Source organism: Gastrolobium bilobum, unplaced genomic scaffold (assembly GCF_033153095.1).
Source record: "Gastrolobium bilobum isolate Gb01-03AN ecotype WA unplaced genomic scaffold, APGP_CSIRO_Gbil_v1 utg7961, whole genome shotgun sequence".
Taxonomy (NCBI): Eukaryota; Viridiplantae; Streptophyta; class Magnoliopsida; order Fabales; family Fabaceae; genus Gastrolobium; species Gastrolobium bilobum.
This window is the reverse complement of record NW_026899198.1, coordinates 572,741-592,408: the sequence shown is the minus strand read 5'-3', so window position 1 is coordinate 592,408 and position 19,668 is coordinate 572,741.

The following is a 19,668-nucleotide window of genomic DNA, read 5'->3' as shown; positions in this document are numbered from 1 at the left end:
CTTTTTTTTTATTTGAACTGGTTGAATTTGGTTCAGAATTGGTTAGAAACCGGTTCGGAACCGGTTCTACCCAAACCAGTATCTCGACATCTCAACGAAATTTAATTCCAGGAAAGCCCTCTTCTCAAAACAAAGCGTTCAAACAATGAAGAAAAACTAAAAAAAAAAGGGAGCGTGCTCTGAAACTTGGTGTCAACTAGAGAATAAGATCGATCATCTGAAATTTGGTAAATTTGGTGAATTCGTTCGATCGCTTGCGTTTTCCGTCGAAAGCAGAATTATTAGTTTTCGACCTCGAGAACCCAAAATTGGGTTCAGATCTCATACCAACAAGTGACTTCCCATTCGGATCCGTCATCGGTGATGGGAGTTGGAGCGTCTAGGCCATGAAGCTCCGACATGGGCCTCAAGGTGCTGCCACAGAGCGTCTCAATCGCTGCCTGGCACAAGTGGCAGTTTCCGGTCAACAAAAGCCCCATGGTGCCGTTCACAAGGTTCATAGATTGAAACAGAGCTGCATAGGAAAAACATTTCTTGAAAAGATTTCATGGAAAGAGAGTTAAAAACTGATTTACTGAGATACTGTGATATATTTGTTTTCATGATTAAGGTTTTCGTTAAAAAATTTCTTACTTGGAAGTCTCTGTTTGTTGGCTTATTCATAGTGTAGATTGAAGAGTAGTGAAAAACTGATTTACTGAGGTAGTGTGATATAATACGTAATTGGTTCGGTTCAACCGGTTACAAACCAGTTTTAAATTGGATCATTACTGAATTGTTTTAAAAATTTAAAAGCGGTTCCAGTTCAAGATCTGTTTTAAAAAACCAGTTTTTTTGGTTCAATTCAATGTGGTTCTTAAAACAATTCAGTTTTTCTGGATATTTTGAACATCTCTGTCTTCCATCCGCGTGAGATCATCTTCTTCTTTGCCGAATGTGATTTGACTAGAAATTGCTGGAGGTGGAAGTGCATGTGAGAAGATATATCTATCTTTGTTTTCAAAATATAGTTCACTATTTATACTTATTAATTGAATCGGAGGAGATGAAGGCTCTCCAAAGTCTACTTCGGCATACAACTCAATGAATTTTCTGTGAGACTGATTCATGGAGATAATGACTATGATTATTAGAAAATTATACTACAGGGGAGAGGATTATATATAAGGGAATGGGTGAGTGAATTAAGGTACTGAGGTAGGGAAATTATATAGGAAAAGAGGGAAGGGGCTGGGTGGGATGAATGGACGTGTTTGAAAATTAAAAATGCTATATTTATCACATAAGGAGGTCGTGGTCATGCATTCGTATAGACTAAAACAATTTTTGTTCATGTAAAAAAACATACACATGTATACAAATGGATCTTGCTTAATAAAATTCGTATAGTATCATGCAATTATTTATTGAAGTCATGCAGAAAATCACCCGAAGACATAAAGTTCATGCCTTCATTCTGTAACACCTCGTAGTACTCCTTGTTGACATCATGATATTACAGCGTACACAACGGAAGATTTGACTAAATAATTAAAGAAACGTCGTGTGAAAATACGAATAAACTTTTTCCAAAATATTTTATGAAAACATTTCTAAAAACATTCACATGAGATATTACGAAAGCGTAAATCTAAAATATACAACTACTAATTAATCTCATTAGCCAGTATTAGTGGCCATTGATTAGACGGATATGACAACAAGTGTCATTCCTGTCAGAGTCTCACGGACAGCATAACGGCTGTTTAACGGATAACTGGGAGATAAGAATCTCACACACAATCACATCTGATAATCATAGTTACATAACAGATAGCTTGCAATCCTCATATAGGGTCAATACATACATAATGGCTCCATGCCCAAATTAACAAATCCATACATCATGTCTATATGTCTTCATCACATGCATCTAACATAACTTGTAACAACTATAACCATAATCCAGAAGCCCAATTAATAATAATCCTGAGCATTATTACATACATCAACATAGTCTCAAAATAAACTAACTAGGCATGTCAAACACTACACATGCCACATAACAGCATAATAGCATAAAATAAACAGCAGCCTCAATCCACTAATCCATAGTTGGGCCCTTGCCCTTAGATTGCACACTGCTACCTGGGGTACCTGAAATGATGTCCCCAAAAAAGGGTGAGATAACAACATCTCAGTAAGCTCAAGGTTCTTAGAGGATCCTCTAATCCCCTGAGCCCACTTTCTGCATGACAAGTCAGATATAAAGCATATATAACAAACATACAGAATAAACATAGCATCATACTTCATCCTCTGGCTAACTATTCAAGGGCTTTCCCCAAGAATAGTTAACTGACAAGTCCAACATGCCTAGTGTGACTCCAGGGTCAAGCCATAGACAGTCAACACAAACCGTAGTATGAAATAACTCCCAGGGTCAAGCCATAGGTAGCCTACATACATATTCACTGGCCAGGAACCTCATCACATACATTATCAGTGCATCATCAAAACATTAAGAATCATATAATATCTATATGAATGTGAATGAATGCACATATACCACATATCACATACTTTCATACAATTCAACCATAATGTCCACATCATGGTGGGGCCACAAGAGAGAAGAACAACCATAACCAGGAGCTTACCTCAAGGAGCTTAGCACAAGCCAACACTCCACTATAATACGTATGCTCCAATACAATCCTCAAGTGCAAGGTTCTCTAGGCACACCTAGAGTAGAAACTATTCACATCATTAATTACATAGTAATTAATCAAGTCATGAACAAGACTTAATCATTTAATGATTCCACTTTCCATACTCATATGCCAATAATATGTCCATTACAAGTCTAGACCATTCATTATCAATATATGTCATTCATAACCGTGAACATTAATTATTATAAGTTACTAAGGGGTTCCCATAAATCCACTTAGCCTAAATCTCACTTTTACGGTTTTCCTATAACTGTACACGCTTCTGTTTTTTAGTCACTGTGCACAACCCACTTGTTATAACATTCTCATATTTTAGTATGTTAATCTAGACTCAATTACCTTTCCAAAAAGGTATCATATGCCTCATTTGGAGTTCTCTATCTCCGGTTATCACCGTTTGAAGTTGGACAAGAAAAACTGCCTGCCAACTCCAAACAGAGCCCCAAACATCCCTCACCATTTCTGCGATTCTGGAAAATCTACTAAACCAATTGCTCTCAAAGTTTTATACAGAAAACTAGACACCTTCAAGTTTAATTTTATAGATCATGAGCCTAATTTGAGTAAGAGCTGAGGGAGAAATAATTCGTGGAAGATGCAGACACGTACAGCCCCTGCACATGGCCTCCCTGGGCAGTCTCCACTCAATCGGACCTACAAAATGCTACACATCTTCAAATGATACCAAAATTTTGACACAATATAGCTGACATCTCAAGCTTAAAAATGATGTATGGAATATACCTATTGGACCTCTATGGAGGGAGATATGCTCTCCCAAAGTTAGCCTAAAAACTGGTCATTTAACTAAAGTGTGTTTAATTAGCAAATCCTAATTATCATTGATTAAAAACCCTATGTTACTTTAATTTTAGGGTTTTTATATTATTAGGTCACTTATGCATTCATACACATTCACCTTAGGTCTTAGTTTATTAAGTTCCCTAATTACCTGATTAGTGCTTCTAAACCCTAATTAGGTCCATTTTTAGGGTTTTAATAATTAATTAATACACTATGCATGGTCCACTTCACTTAAACCCTAGATTAGTGTCCTAATTATGTCTTGAACCAATATTTAACAAATTAATCCTACTTCATCCTTAGGTGGCCGAATTGCTTAGGTTATACAAACTAAGTTTTTAACTTGTTAATTTTATCATTTCTTTAGTGAATTAAGTCCTACACTTAATTAGTCCACTAATCCATCATTTAATTAAATTTTAGACATAAAACCCTGATTATACTATTTAGGACAGATTTGATATAATAGAGTCATTAGAGTTTAATCCATTCCTTAATCAAGATTAGCGTTTTTAAGCTTAAAGGTTGCATTTTTAACATTTCCCCTTGGTCCTACTCATGATTGTCCACACTTAATAACCTCAAGAACCAATTTTTGTCAATTAAACACATCAACCCCCTTAAGAACTCATGATGGCAGAATAGTTTAGGTGGTGGTGGTGGTGGGATTTTTGTCACCATTTTTTCAAAGTTTCATGCTTACATCTTCAAATGAGCACCAATGCTTCAAGCTCCCATCTTTCTCAAGCAAGCATGCTTTCTTTCCACAAAGAACATACCTTTAAGAAAACTCAAGATTAGAACTCAAGGACACAACACATAGGTGGGATTTTTAAGAAGAAAACTCAAGAAACTTACAATAGAACGTAAGGAACTAAGCATCCAAGTGATGTTCTTCAAGTATAACTCAAAGCACCATCACCATGGCTTGAGGAAGCCATGAACACGCTGCTGTATGGAGAAGGAGACCCATGAAAACTTGGCTTTTCAAAGTAAAAATAAGATATTCTTAAAGAGGATGATGAGGGGAACAACTTTGGTGAAAAGTGTTTGATGATTTGAGTGAGTTTTGGGGTTAAAAATCTAGAGAGAAGGAGGAGAGAATTTGAATCTCTAAAGGGTAGAGAGAGAGAGTGTTAGGGCTGATGGGGCTGAATGGGAGGGGTCCTAGTCATTCTAGGGTTTTGAGCAAGTCACTTGAGTGACTTTCTGCCATCTAGTGACAGCCGATGTAATTTTTATCTAAACTGTTTATTAAATTTCTACCTGGAAACATCCAAGACTCTAAATTTAAGTAATTAATATTAATTTTGTCTAATTATCATGTTCATAACTTAAAAATTTGATTAGTCGATCACAGATCCACTAACAACTGTTTAATTGCATTGTAGTCTTTACCGGTGTTCTTAACTATACCCGGATTTCATAATCTTCTTAACTTTAATATTATTGGTCTAATTATGACTTGTTAGACATATATTGGTCTTTCTTCCCATTGTCTCATCTTTTTCCCGTTCCGGGATTCTACCGACTGCTTCTACAGCAGTACAAAATATCCAACAGAAGTGAATTTTCCAAAATATCCCAATATGGGTATCAAACTTGATCAAATCATATACTAATCTCATCTATGATAATCATATCATCAAAATAGCTTTCTAACTCTAATTTGCTAAATTAGAGCTATTCTACTGACTGTTAATACGTCCGCAGTAAAAAATAACAAATGAAAATCCATTGTGTAATTTAACATCAATATGGATATCAAACTTCTTAGAATTTCATTCTCATTTCATTTATGACCGTAAGGTCTTCCTAATAATCCTCTAATTTTGAAATTATGAAATTAGGGTTATTATACATTCCTTTTCTTTGATTTCAAACCTTTCGATCATTAGTAAATGTTAAAGTGTACATCGTCCTCGAAAGGTGATTCAAATTATCAATGTCAATGGCTTGGGAGAACCTTTCCATACGAACCTCCTTGCTTGAGTGTGTGCTATGCCAAACAAGGTAGGAGGAAAGTATGTTACTTGGGACACAATTACAAAGAGAGGCGGAAGGAGAATTAGGAATTAGGGTTAGGCTCATGAAGGCTTGTGTGTAATCTCTTTTTGTTATGACAACCTTCCCGGAATGAGTTTTTTTTTTAATTTTTGTTCTCTGGAACAGAAATTGATAAAAAACTTGTTTGATAAAACTAGTTTATTTTTTTGTTCCCGAGATGAACCGATTTAAATTTTGTGCTGGGGAACAAAAAAGAATCCAAAAAAATTCTGTTTTTTTTGTCTATGGCACAAAATGAGAAACACTTGTCTCACTACCATCATCTCCACCACCACCATCATCCTGACACGACCATCGCTACCATCGTCAATGTCGTTGTCACCACCACCATCACCATGATCTCCACCTATCGCCACTATCACTACCACCATTCCACCGCCACTACCACCACCACCACCACCACCACCACCACCACCATCACCACAACCGCCACCAACCACCACCACCATCATCGTAGCCACTGTCGTCACCGCCACCGCCGCAACCACTATTGTCACCATCACTACCATCACATGCCATCACCACCGCAACCACGCCACCACTACAACCACCATCACCAACCACCACCACGATCGTCGCAGCCACTGCCGTCACCATCACCACCACACCACCACCAGCATCATTGCAGCCACTGCCTCGCCACCACCACTACCACCACCACCACTGCCACCACCACCATGTTAAATAATTTGATTCATTTAGTAAACATGTTTAGAAACTTTTAAACAAAAAAATTCAAATAAGCATTGAAATTAAAATGCTACTTTAGGAATTCACCTAATATTCCTTGTAATAAAATCAAATTATATAAAAAAAATAATGATTTTTTTCTCTTAACGAAAATAAGTATATAACAATTCATTAAACACAGATATCTAACAAAGAAACAAGTTAAATTTTTATCATTTTAGACATTTAAACTTTTATATTAGAAGCTGATTTTTGATATTATATATATATATATATATATATATATATATATATATATATATGTATTACTTATTGTTCAATGAATTATTTTTTAGAGAATTTCATTATAAGAATCGTTTTATATAATAATTAAGGATGTGTATGACAACCATCTGTTTCTGGTACTCTTTCTGAAAAGAAACAATTCTTTTTATATTTCTGTGCCTTGGAACAATTTTTAAGAAAAAAATGTGTTTGATAACATGTTCTATTTTTATTTCGAGAATGAGAATTGTGTTTCATAAAACAACAAATAATAGAATAAAAAATCATTTCTATGCATAAAAAATTTTTGGATCATCACTTTCCTTTTCATATAGTGTGGTGGAATTGGTTGTGGCATGGTGGTGGTGGTGGTGGCAGTGGCGGTGGCGTGGTGGTGGTAATGGTGACAATGATGGTGCCATGGTGCCGGTGGCAACAGTTGTGGCGGTAGTGGTGGTGGTTGTGGTGACGACAGTGGCTACGACGATGATGGTGGTAATGGTGGCATGATGGTGTTGGCGGCAGCGGTGGTAGTGGTAACGATGGTGGCATGGTGGTGGTGACGTCAGTGACTGCGGTGATGGTAGTGGTGGTTGGTGGCGGTGGTGGTGGTGACTGTGGCATGATGGTAAGGATGGTGGTGGTGACTATGGCATGATGGTAAGGATGGTGGTGGTGGCATGGAGGTGATGGTGGCAGTGACATCTTGGTGGTGGTGGTACGACAATGGCGGCGACAAGAGTGGTGGTGGTCGTGTCGAGATGGTGGTGTTGATGATGGTAATGGTGGAGAGCGATTGAAAGAGACAAGTGTTTCTCATTTTGTGCCCGGAAATAAAAAACAAAATTTTTTTTATTCTTTTTTTTGTTCCCCTAGCGCAGAAATTGAACCGATTCATTCTCGAGAACAAAAAATAAATTGGTTTTGTCAAACACTGTTTATGTTCCCGGGAAAAAAATAATAATTATGGGAATGTTGTCATGCACACCCTAATTGAATTTATTCTATAATAGTAATTTAAATAGGTTACTCAATTTAACAAAGAAAGGCAATATTGTCAATTGCTACAATTAAATCAAATCCACACATTATATATGGGCTTATCATTTCTCAAGCTGCTTGAGACAATGTTATCTCCAGCTACTAAATCATAACCGTACAAAGATGGATCAATGGTGATAAAGGAAGAGAGAGATAAAGGGAATCATAACCATTCAAAGATGAATCAATTAATATAAGAAAATAAGTAAACAAAACGACGTAATTTTGTGGTGGTCGGAGATAAATTTATCTCAAGCAACTTGAGAAATGTTTTTTTCATTATATATATATATATATATATATATATATATATATATATATATATATATATATATAATATGCATATTAAATTAAATTTGAGTATATTTTTATTTATGCATAACCGAAAGTTAGAGGGAAACTTTTACGATCTTTTCTTGGGCAGAGGTCTACTACATTCTATTAAGATGTTTGTTTCTCAATCTGGTAATAATATATACGTTAATGAATTAAACTTATAGGAAATAATAATTCGCAAAGAATAATTACCGTTTTCTTTTGATAAAGAGTAAATACCTTTTTCGTTCCTCAAAAAATTTCACGATGCCCGTTGTAGTCCCAAGCAAATAAAAAGGCCCATCGTGGTCCCTAAAAAAATTAAATTGAACCCATTTTAGTCCTTTTGATGACTAATATGGGTCTTTTTTGAATTTGTGAGGGACCACGATTTCAACTAAATGAGTCCTTTTGAATTTTTGAGGGACCACGATGGGCCTTTTTATTTGCTAGGGACTAAAACGAGCCTCGTGAAATTTGTCTGAAGACCAAAAAAGATATTTACTCTTTGATAAATAGAGTTTGTAAAGACCGAAATTTTTCTCTTTTTTCTTTTTTTAAAAAATTGTGATCAATATTAAACTATAGATATCAAAAATCAAATGATTCAAAATAAAAAGACTCAAACTAAAAAATAATAGGGATAGAAATCTAAAGTGATTGAAATATGCTTCAAGATTACCAACAACAACAAAAAAAAATGCTTCAAACTAATCATTTAACACTACATTTATTTAAACTTAAATATAGGATGCTAGTAAATATAACGAGCAATTATAAACAAAGTGTGCTAAATAAGTATCTTCATATAAACCGCGACAGTTTCCACAGTTTTGGCAAAATTTATTATGAAATTCTTGTAAATTTGACCTACCATTTAATATGATAATAACAACACTCAAAAAGTTCCTTCTAATTTACAAAGATGAAATCATAGAGGGAGACATTCACGAAAGACTCGAGCATGCTTCAACATCCATCACTACCAAGAATGACGGCCTCTGAATGCATATCTGAATGGATTATTCTCTTCCACAATTCTAGAATATGCAGCAGCGGATATAGCATCTTCATCTAATTCCCCCAATGCAAAATCATTGAACTCCTTCCAAACATATGGTAGCCTCTCAAAATCCCTAAATCAAACAGTTAAATTTGAATATAAATGAAATCTCTAAGAAATTCTGTCACGTTAGAATGATACACATATATTTGTGTATGTAAAATTCTAACATGCTTATAGATACGTGTGTTTGTGTGTCTGCGCGAGAGAGATGATCCTATTTTCCTGTGAAGCTTGAAGCCAAGATCTTGTATAACCAGTAGTAACAAAAAACTCGGAAATAGACAATATCTTGAAATATGATTTGGAAAGTATAAGTTATGATGTAGCGAACAAATTTTATAGTAAATAATGTTTGAAACAAAATATAAAATTTATTTTGTAAAATAGAAAAATTATATAAAAGCATATATATAAAAACAAAACGATAAGAGACCTAAATAACTAGGGACCAATTTAGTATTGCTAATTAGGTCAAATTGAAATCAGTAGTCAGTAAGTTAAAAAAAATGAAAAAAGCTTAATGTATATTATTTGGGATGTAAATGAGCCGGGCGACTTCTTAATAGCCTACAACTTGGTCTGCCTTTAGTTTGCCTCGTTTTAAAAATAGTACAGGCTAGATATCATTAAAAGACTTGTTTAGAAACCTGGTCACAAACTTATTTTAACAAGCTTGACCTCTAAGCCTCGAGTCTTGGCTGATTTTTTTTTTTAACAAATAATATTTTTTAATAGAATAATATCCTGTTATTTTTAAATAAAATATCTTATTATTTATTTTGTTATTTTTTAATAAAATAAAATCTTATGATTTTTTAATTTTTCTGAATTTTCGCAATCTTTTATTTTATTACTTGGCAAACACATTTTTCTTAACTCTAAATTCCTTCGGCGCCATCGATCTTCTCTCCTTTGCCAAATTTTGCTATTTTTTTTATCCCTTCTCAACTTCTCATACCTTCCCAACCATCCATCGACTTAAGACATTTGTAGTTAATAATAAGTCCTTATTCTTGGTACTTTTTCCTCTCTTTTTTATCACATTGACAAAATTGTCTCTTTTCAAAATTTTCATTAAAAAAATAAAATTTACTTGACTTATGAGTGTTGTATGAATTTACATATATTGTTCTTTGTTTGTTTGACATGTGTTTATGTATGTTTTTTTATTTGTTTCTCTTTATTTATTTAATTATGTTTTTGGAAAATTCTTTTTATTAGTTTAATTTGATTGGTTTTCCCTTATTTGGTAATTGCTTCTTTTATGATTAAATATTATGGTTATTTAATCTTAAAATAAATACTTTTTTTTTTGGTAGAAAAAGGGCCAAAGCCCAACAAAGAAAACAAAAACAAAAACTATTGAATGACTAGTCTACGAGGCCTGCCCACAACAGCCAAATCAACTTGGAGAAGCAGACAGATACCAGGTGGATGTTCTCCACTAATAAAATGATCCAAACCCTCTCTGTTGTTGAGAAAAAAATTCGCCATCCAATCAGCACAAACGTTGCCTTCTCAAAATGTGTGTTGCAATCTAACAATCCAATTCCTTCGAAGCCATGCTCGTATACCAGAGATCAGATGACCCTCACGAGTTGCTACACCATGATTGGTGAGCACAGTGATCACAACAGAAGAATCACTTTCAATAACTATCTGTCGATATCCATAACTCCAAGCAAGCTCCAAACCTAGTAGTACACCCCACAACTCAGCTTTGAAGGAACTACAAACAACAAGCTTATAAGCAAAACCCATAATCCAATTTCCTTGATCATTTCGCACAACACCTTCACAAGAAGTTAGCCCTGGGTTGCCATGCGCAACACCATCACAATTTACCTTAACAAAATTCGCCATGGGGAATTGCCAAACAATGTTTTGAACAATCGATTTTTTTACTGCACCAATACTATAAGACTCAACGAAGGCCTCATTCACCTCCTTAACAGATCTGTGAATTTCAAGCTCTTTGTAAAAAATAGGTGTTGAAGAATTACCATGCACAACATCATTACGCCATTGCCATAATTTCCAGCAAATAACAAAGAAAGTTGTTGTACAAAATTCCTGAGATATGTTCCTCCTGCCATCACCTATAAATCTATGAATCCATTCATCCAAGTTCAGAATAAAAAACTCATCCCATAAATTGGCTGAAACAAGCTTACACCACAAAACTTTGGCGTGTTGACAGTCCCTTAAAGCATGAATAACTGATTCCTTGTGAGAATTATACATCGGACAAGAATCAAAGCCTCCATTCCACAAAGCCATATTTCCCATTGTGAGGAGTTTACAATGAACCATCTTCCACATGAAGATTTTAATTTTTTGCGGGCCCTTAACTACCAAATGTACTTCCACATATTTGATTCAGCAGTTGTTAAACCCCTATTTACACTAAGCCATTTGTAAAGGGCTTTCACAGATACTATACTATCACCACATAGATCCCACGTCAACTTATCCAGTTCATCTGAGCAAGAAGGAGTCAAATTTAAGAAATAAATCAACAACATCCTTCGGCAACAAGAGTTTCAAATCATCATAATTCCACTCGCCTTCCACTGAAATCCAATCTGCAACAATCTCACTCAAGTCAATATTACGATCCATATTAATACCAACATCAATTAAAAGTTGATTATTAAGTAACCATTTATCAGTCGAGAACTTAATCTCATTACCTCTGCTAAGTTCCCATACCATACAACACTCTAATTCCTTCCACAATTTGCATATATGTTTCCATAAATATGAGTCTCCCTTCCTAGCCATGAATGACTCTCCAATGCGTCTACCAGCCTCATATTTAGCATGAAGCACTTGAGCCAGAGATGATTAGGGCTTGAGTGATACTCCCACACACGTTTAGCAATAAAAGTATCATTCATTACCTCTAAACGCTTTAAACCAAGACCACCGCAATTTTTTGGTTACTTCACCACCTCCAACTAATTGCATGATGCTTCCACTTGTTATCCCTATCACCCGATATGAAATCACACTGCGATTTTTCCAACTCAGCATAAATACTTTTCGGTAAACTACTTCTCTGCATTTGGAAATATGGTATAGTGGCCATCACCGATTGAGTTAAAATAACGCGCCCATCCTGTGATAAACATTGTTGTTGCCAAGCGTTTAGTTTCACTCTAACTTTGTCAACAATATTCTCATATAAGTCTTTAGAAACTTGACACGAGCTGTCAAACTCGTGCAAGGTAATAAAATCTGGTTTCTTAAAATTTTGTAGTAAAGCGTCAACCTGAGTCTTCTCTCAACGAAATCACAAGGATTAAAATCGCAGATTAAAAACAAGAAAATAAAAAGATTTTTTTGTTTCGCTTGAATTAAAATAAAATAGAATGTAAAAAGATGAAATTGAAATCGTAATTTGAAATAAACAACCTAAGGCTAGGATTCTTGAGACGTCTTCCCCCGGATAAAAAGATACCAGATTCGCGATTGACCTTAATCGAATCAGAATCCTTGTTTTCAATTAAGAACTCTTTCTAAGCGATCGCCTAACGTTTGGTCAAATACGGTGCTTCTACTCATACAATCGCAGAGTATTAGCCCGGTTGACTTAAGGTCATAGGGTTAATCAATCTAATCATTAAATCTGATAATTAATCTTTTTCCATAGTTGCAATCGCGAATCTCAGATTGAATATCCACAATTGCACGATATCAATCTGAGTTTGGAAGGGAAACAAATCTGATTAAAAGAAAAATACAGATCCTCTAGGTTAATCTATGGAATCCATTACCCTTAGGTTGATTAAAGGGTGCTTAGCCTAGCATGGCTAAGATAAACATAATTCAAAATTAAAAAGAAGAAGAACAGAAAACTATATATTAATCTCCAGAGATAATTTGTCGATCATACATACTCTCAAACGAAGACTGCCGACAAGTTTCCTAAACGAACCCTTTTAACGCACATCACAACCGGGTTAGGGTTCAACTAATTTCAGCCCACAATAATAAAATAAACAAAATCAGAACTAAAACAATGGCTATGGGCCTCAACATAATTTGGGTTCTAATTACAAATTTAAATCAATAAAATTCTAACAACTCGTTTCTGACTTGGGCTCTGATTTCGATCATCTTCCTGTCCTAGTTGGGCTTTCTTGTCTTCATATCATTTTTATCCCTCTCAGTTATCTTTGAAACGCAACAAGAACGGAATCAATCGGACACTTGTGTAGTGAGATATGGTCAAAATACTAAAGTAATGTAAAGCTGGAAATTAATGACGAAAATAAATTAAACCCAATAAACAACCAGAAATCTAATGTAACCCAAAAGACCATTAGTTTCATTCCAAATACTCCTAAAATACTAATCAAGAGTGATAAATAAGTGCAATAAAATATTCATTATCAAAACTCTCCTGTGTTGCATCATCGAACCCAAATACCTCCCTATATTCTTCACTCTCTTAAAACCACTGCGATGAATAATATTACTAGCTACATCTTCTTTGGTATTTTTAGAAAAGAAAATTGTAGTCTTTTCCACACTTAACTTCTATCTAGAAATATCTTCAAAGAGGTTAAGACATTTCAGAAGAACATCAATTTGCTCCAACTTAGCCTCCATAAATAACATGAAATCATCTACAAAGGCAAAATGAGAAATCTGAGGTCCTTTCCTCTTAGCCCGAACAAGTCTCCAAATTTCACCCTTGCAAGCAGTATTTATAATACGAGACAACTTCTCCAGAGCGATGACAAACAAATAGGGGGACAAAGCATCACCTTGTCTAATCCCCCTTGTAGGCATGAACTCCTCCATTTTTCCTCCATTCTAAAGGATATTAATTCTGGACGATTTAACACAACTCATTATAAGATTAATGAACTGGTCAGGAAAACCAGCTTCTTCCATGGTACGTTGCAAAAAATCCCAGCTTAACCTATCATATGCTTTCATTAAATCAATCTTAATAGCCATGAAAGGCTTCCCCCCTCATCATATGCATAAAATGAACTAACTCTTGCACAATTATAATATTATCCTGAATCATCCTGTTTGGCACAAAACTCACTTGAAATGGAGAGATAATTTTTTTCCATAATAGCCTTCATTCTCTGAACTATATTTTTTGACAATACCTTGTAAACAACTGAGCATAATGATATAGGTCTAAATTGCGAGATATACTCAGGATCCTTCATTTTGGGAATCAGTACTAAAAGAGTAGAATTTATATCAAAAATAAGATCAGGCCTAGTCCACATATCTCTGACTAAGTCACAAACCTATTGTCTGACATTGCTCCATTCCTTTTGAAAAAATACTGCTGGGAATCCATCAACTCCTGGTGCTTTATACGCTCCCATACTAAATAAAGCTTTAGTAATCTCCTGAGGGCTAGGAATTCTTACCATTTTTGTGCACTCCTCCTGAGTAATACCAAGCCAGCAATTTGCAGAAGAAAGCCATCTTTTGTTGAACACCTCCTCTATAAACAAATTTTTATAGAACCCACACACTAATGATTTGAGTTCAGCAGGATCTTCAGTCCAAATATTCATATTGTTTCGAAGCCTGGAAACTCTATTTCCGCTTCTGTGCATTATAGTTATCAAATGGTAGAATTTTGTGTTTTCATCTATGTTTGGACTTTTGGAACCATAGAATTTCCTCCTGCTCAAGCGTTAGAGACAAATCTTTTTGGACAACTTTCTCCAAATCTTGCAGATCATTACTGTCGTTAATCTCTCTTCTGCCTTGAATCTCCACAAGCATCTGAGAAAGATGATCCTTTCTAATGTTTATGTCAAAGAAAACCAATCTATTCCAACGCTGCAAATGGGGCACAAAATTGCTAAGCATCGTGGATATATCTATTTCCTGATTCCACTTATCTTGCATAAGAACTGAGAAACCTGGGTGGTCTAACTAAGTAGCCTAAAATCTAAAAGGTCTATTTTGCCACTTAGCATGACCAGTGTCCAGCTTAACAAGAACAGGGTTGTGATCAGATTCCAGCCTCGGTAAAACTCTAGACTCCGCTTCCTCAAATTCCAGTAAGCTGCAAAACATCCTCCCACAAAAATGTCTTTTTTCCTCTCGCGGACTAGCATACCTTGCAATGCAAAGGAAATTATTCTTATTTTCTAGAGTTACCTTCATGTGGATACATTGCATTTTCGGAGAAAGAACTTGAACTGTTACTTTTTTAGAGTTCAAGATGACCCAGATCCTGCCAGAAAACTCCACCGCTTCTTCTACTAACATTCTGTCAAACTTAATCTTCATCATGATTTTCTCACACCTATCACTGTTTTTTCTTGTTTAAAACAGAACCACTATCCAACACGAATTCTTGTCCACCAACAACTTAAGAGTGCGACCTAAACTGGGTTTAGCTGCCCCTCTGCATTTTCAAAACATCAAAGACATTAAAAACACGTAGATTTGGTTGCAAATTTTCTTTGCACCTGCGATAAAAAATCGCTTAGCCTTAATTCTTTCTAATACTTCCCCTAGTCGAACTCTGTTTCCCTTGAGTCGACCTTAACCTAAGGTCCGGAGGAACACGACCTTGTTGTTCCAATATATTTTCACTTGCAATATTCTCATGAGACTGACTATTTCCTCGTGATCCAAAGCAACCTTCTTAGCATCATGGTCTTCAATAATCAGCAAAGCAGACTTAGAACCCTCTCCCTTATGACCCCCTATAATTCTTTTGGACTCTATACTTCCCTTACTTGTTGAATCTACATTAGCCTCATTATTCATCCCATTACCTGACAATGACTCACCCACAATTTTCTTCGCATCATTCCCCACCAAAATGAAAGCTTTGTCAGTCTCTACTAAGTTGATTTTTCCTTTTTCTTTTTTTCTTTTAACACTCATTGGATCCATCCCACCGTAATTAGTTGCACACCCATTTTCATCTACTTCCATGTGATTTTTAATAGTTGATATTAGATGAGCTTTACCCACTCGCCTACCATTTTTTGCACTTGGACCATTATCATTCTCAGATATAGACTGCGATCCTTTGATAACAAAAATTGGAGTTGCACCATCTATTGCTTTTGATATTCTTCCTTTTTTCCTCTTGACACTACCATCCAAGGTCCATAATTAGGAGCACCCTCCTCCACAGATTTTTCACTTATGATCTCTGCATCACCAACCAACTTAGGGTTAGGAACAACCTTCTCTGACACTTCCTTAACAACAAAATGACACCCTTTTGTCTTATGACCATACTTCCCGCAACAAAAACATATTAAATGTAAACCTTCATATTCTACCTGTTTATAACATCCCTAAATGAAATATTCTGCCTTAAGAGGTTGTTCAAATCAACTCAATGCAAATCCTCGCAAATCTTCCCCTAACGAGATTCGTGGTTGCTGCATCCAAACGCATAAATCTTCCAAGCCAATTTCCAATGCTTTTAATCAGAGACGTATTGACATACTCCACCGGAAAAGCTAGTAACCTTACCCAAGCCATTATTTTACTTATGGAAGCTTGGTAAGGTTGGAAATCTGGTTCCCAAGCTCTTATAGCAATGTAGTGATAAAAAATAACCCATGGTCCTGCCGTTAAAGCAAAATCCATATCTTTTTTTGTTCAAACCTCACCAGGAAGAAATCATTTTCTATATCTGTCACATAAATGTTTCAATCCTTTGCCCACATATTTTCCAATCTCTTCTTTATAAAATTGATAGAGACTTTCTTCCCTAAAATCTTCACAAAGATCGAATGTTTCCATGGCTTCCAGGTTTTTTTGTTGAACCCATCGGAAAGCTTAAAATTAATTTTTCCATCATTATGGGTCTCCATTACGATCTCATTCGCAGTTACCATACCGTCAGCTTTCTCCTGTGTATTCTCATCCATATTCATCTTATCCTCATCAGATACCCACACACTATTGTTTCTCATAAGAATATCCTTGAAAGTTGAATTCCCCTCAATCCATTCCTCATCTATTTGAACCAATGATTTTTCACTAGAAAAGGACCCCTGATCTTTAAACCTCTCCTTCTCTGAAGGTTATCCTCTCCTTCCCTGACTAGCGCATCAGCATCGATGGCGGGCAACTGTATGGCTCACAGAAAAACCATAGACGCTTTTTTTTATTTCTTCTTCTCGAACTTTGGAAAAATAGCGATGGCGTTCGCAGAGGAGCACAGAGTTGTGGCTCTTCTCTACGGAGGCATTGTCGTCTACTTTGCGTGTTTCAGATCTACTTCGCGTTCGCAGAGGATACGCGCCCACCAAACCTAATTGTTATTATTTGTACACAAGTACTTAAAAAAAATACTTTTGTGCTCTTTTTTATACACACACATATGCGTGTGTGTCTTTATATGTGTGTGTGTTTGTGTATGCGCGCGCGCGTAAGTAAACTTTTAATTTATTTTAAATTAAATTAAAATTTAATTTTATAATTAAAAATCAATATAATTTGATTGATTGATTTTCATTTTCAACAACATAGTTAAATTCTTAATATTTTGGGTTGTGTTTAGCTATTGTACAAATTAATTATAATCTATAATTTACGGAGTGAAATATATTTGTTGGAGTATAATATAAACCATTAAAAAGGTCATTACCTAACACCTTAAGGTTTTGAGTTGAAATGGTTCTTTACATGGTATCAAAGCTTCTTTGACCACAAAGTCACGAGTTCGATCCTCACCCACACCACTTTCAAGATGAATTAAATAAAGGTAAACCAAAATTGGACTTGTGCAATATCGACGCTTCAAGCCCAAAGGGCTCTTGTGTGAGTGAGTATTTTACCAAACTTATAATTTGGCTAGTATCAGGCTAACAAGTCAAGCCAAGTTTAAAACTTTTATATAGGCTTAGCCCATTGAGGCTAAAACCGGGTTTGACCATACTCATTTATACCCATTATGATCATAATCCACTTACTGTTCTATATGTGCATGCATTCATATTTATTCACTTAATATGCAAACCCATTTTAGAGAAACCTTTAATATATATATATATATAAATGTGAAAGATAACAATGAAATCTTTAGTACAACAATGGTGGACCAGGATGATTGATAAAGAGGTACAATTCATTTTTATTACAACATCAATTATTGTTATTATTTTTTTGAGGAAGCATCCTCCATGTTAGTACATAGGTGTCCTAGAGACAATCTGAGAGTCAGATGAACCATGTACTTTTTTTATTTATTATGAATAAATTTTATGAATAAAAGCATTCTTTATGTTGTTTCATATTATATGTCTCAAATATTGAATATGAGTAACTAGATAAAGCCCTTGGAATGGAACATGTGTCACATTGAGGATTTGTGATAGGGATCACCGTTGGGTCAAAAGCTGTTGGGTGAAAAGTATATTATGATGAAGACATTCCTCAGTTCACTAAGAGAGAACACATTTAATCTCTTAGTTTCAACCCAAGTGCGCAAGTGCACGCATCAAGTAATAAATGTGAGTGTTAATGTCCAGATTATCGTTCCCACGAGGATAGAACTCTAATTAATGCCTTATACTATTTTACAAAGAATGAAAATGAAAAGAAAAGTTAGTAATTGACCTGTCTGGTCAAACGTTCCCTACTATCTTGACAACGTTCCTCAAGAATAGTAGGTTCAATCTGACAGCAAACAGTTCATCGCTTTGTTATGTATGATGCCCTTCTTGTTGAGAGAAGGAAAAATAATATTCATGGGAGATTTATAGGTACAAGATTGAACAAATAACAGAAAAAATAACAATAGTAATAACAATAATTAAGAGACAACAGTATGGATGGGGTAAAATAGTTTTAACAGAAGGAACGGATCCACTGTTCCATTCTTAAATAATTATTATTTATACTCAAGACTTAACACTTTTGTCTTTGTTCCAGTCTTTTAACTGCCAACGTCTGATTCCTCAGCTTATGGACTGGATGGCTCACAAGTTTCCATATTTCTATGGCTCCCTTGACTCCAACAGGTACTGGGTACAGGACCTTAAAATGAGCGAGGTGGCCCCTTATTCCTAAGGCAACCAGCAGTGTTGTTTTCACAACACTACATTCCCCCTCTGGTTAAGCTGTCTGAAATCCCTTCCTTATGGAAGTTCCTTTCTCAGTATCTGTTCAATTTCTATTGATACACAATGAATATAGCTTACTTAACCAGAGAAATCCAAAAGCTTAAATACACAAGTTTCGAAAATAAGTCTTTAAGAACTTTGTAGTTTTTTCGTTCCACAGATAAGTTAGCCCATGGCTACTAGTTTAAACATAATTATTCCAAACTGAAGTCCCATAGACCCGAGATTCAGTTTAGAGATAACGAATGGAAAGGAGAGAAATAACACTTGTATTTAAATGAAAATAACTTGATTACAACAAAATGAAAAGTGGAGAATATGGTTGTTGCCTATGTAGCACCGATACGACACGCGACACGTGACACGACACGACACTCCGACACGTCAATTCTAAAAAATTATGGATTTCGACACGTTGGGACACATTTTAATATTAAATATTTTTTTAATTTATATAGTGTATATTTCATTTAATATTTAATAATTTAACAAAAAAATGAAACTAAATTAATAATACCCATCAACACGTTATAAAGATGGAAGCTTTAATTAAAAAATAAGAACAGGGATGAGAGAGACATATAATATCAGATAGAGAGATCAAATCATATTAGAG